Raw genomic sequence first — 2,500 nt, 5'->3', positions numbered from 1 at the left:
GTTGACCTACTATGATAAAAATATTATTGATTGTCGAGCATAACCAACATAATGTCTCGATTTGACCTATTTTTCATTACATGTTTACCAACCCAGGTTACTTAACACTCATGAAAAGTAATTATTGCCTGTCGAGCATAACATATGTCCCGATCAGGTTTATTTTGCCATTGATAATATCAAACCAGGCTGAAAAAAATTTTTTCATCGGGTGGGCATAACATGTTTACCAACCCAGGTTACTTATCACTCATGAAAAGTAATTATTGCCTGTCGAGCATAACATATGTCCCGATCAGGCTTATTTTGCCTTTGATAAATATCAAACCAGGCTGAAAAAAATTTTTTCATCGGGTGGGCATAACATGCTTACCAACCCAGGTTACCTTTCACTCATGAAAAATAATTATTGCCTGCCGAGCATAACAACATATGTCTCGTTAAGGTCTATTTTGCCTTTGATAAATATCAAATCAGGCTAAAAAAAATTTTTTTTAAAAAAAATTTTTTCATCGGGCGAGCATAACATGTTTATCAAACCAGGCCCAATTTCATTCATGAAAAAAAATGTAATTAAAAAATGTACGTTTGAATCAAAAAGTGGTCATACATAGATTTACACATAAAATTTTAATAATCAATAAATATGCTTCCCATATCCAATACCTGTATTGTATTGATATATTTATTATAATAAGCATTACTTAAATCATAATTTGTTTACCAATTTAGGTTACTTTTCATTCATGAAAAGTAATTATTGCCTGTCGAGCATAACATATGTCCCGATCAGGCTTATTTTGCCTTTGATAAATATCAAACCAGGCTGAAAAAAATTTTTTCATCGGGTGGGCATAACATGCTTACCAACCCAGGTTACTTTTCATTCATGAAAAGTAATTATTGCCTGTCGAGCATAACATATGTCCCGATCAGGCTTATTTTGCCTTTGATAAATATCAAACCAGGCTGAAAAAAATTTTTTCATCGGGTGGGCATAACATGCTTACCAACCCAGGTTACTTTTCATTCATGAAAAGTAATTATTGCCTGTCGAGCATAACATATGTCCCGATCAGGCTTATTTTGCCTTTGATAAATATCAAACCAGGCTGAAAAAATTTTTTTCATCGGGTGGGCATAACATGTTTACCAACCCAGGTTACTTTTCATTCATGAAAAGTAATTATTGCCTGTCGAGCATAACATATGTCCCGATCAGGCTTATATTGCCATTGGTAAATATCAAACCAGGCTGAAAAAAATTTTTTCATCGGGTGGGCATAACATGTTTACCAACCCAGGTTACTTTTCATTCATGAAAAGTAATTATTGCCTGTCGAGCATAACATATGTCCCGATAAGGCTTATATTGCCATTGGTAAATATCAAACCAGGCTGAAAAAAATTCTTTCATCGGGTGGGCATAACATGTTTACCAACCCAGGTTACTTTTCATTCATGAAAAGTAATTATTGCCTGTCGAGCATAACATATGTCCCGATCAGGCTTATTTTGCCTTTGATAAATATCAAACCAGGCTGAAAAAAATTTTTTCATCGGGTGGGCATAACATGCTTACCAACCCAGGTTACTTTTCATTCATGAAAAGTAATTATTGCCTGTCGAGCATAACATATGTCCCGATAAGGCTTATATTGCCATTGGTAAATATCAAACCAGGCTGAAAAAAATTTTTTCATCGGGTGGGCATAACATGTTTACCAACCCAGGTTACTTTTCATTCATGAAAAATAATTATTGCCTGTCGAGCATAACATATGTCCCGATCAGGCTTATTTTGCCTTTGATAAATATCAAACCAGGCTGAAAAAAATTTTTTCATCGGGTGGGCATAACATGCTTACCAACCCAGGTTACTTTTCATTCATGAAAAGTAATTATTGCCTGTCGAGCATAACATATGTCCCGATCAGGCTTATATTGCCATTGGTAAATATCAAACCAGGCTGAAAAAAATTTTTTCATCGGGTGGGCATAACATGTTTACCAACCCAGGTTACTTTTCATTCATGAAAAGTAATTATTGCCTGTCGAGCATAACATATGTCCCGATCAGGCTTATTTTGCCTTTGATAAATATCAAACCAGGCTGAAAAAAATTTTTTCATCGGGTGGGCATAACATGTTTACCAACCCAGGTTACTTTTCATTCATGAAAAATAATTATTGCCTGTCGAGCATAACATATGTCCCGATCAGGCTTATTTTGCCTTTGATAAATATCAAACCAGGCTGAAAAAAATTTTTTCATCGGGTGGGCATAACATGCTTACCAACCCAGGTTACTTTTCATTCATGAAAAGTAATTATTGCCTGTCGAGCATAACATATGTCCCGATCAGGCTTATTTTGCCTTTGATAAATATCAAACCAGGCTGAAAAAATTTTTTTCATCGGGTGGGCATAACATGTTTACCAACTCAGGTTACTTTTCATTCATGAAAAGTAATTATTGCCTGTCGAGCATAACATATGT

The sequence above is a fragment of the Condylostylus longicornis genome, unplaced genomic scaffold (assembly GCF_029603195.1).
Source record: "Condylostylus longicornis isolate FDR11 unplaced genomic scaffold, ASM2960319v2 ptg000756l, whole genome shotgun sequence".
Taxonomy (NCBI): domain Eukaryota; kingdom Metazoa; phylum Arthropoda; class Insecta; order Diptera; family Dolichopodidae; genus Condylostylus; species Condylostylus longicornis.
Note: the sequence above shows the minus strand (reverse complement) of the source record.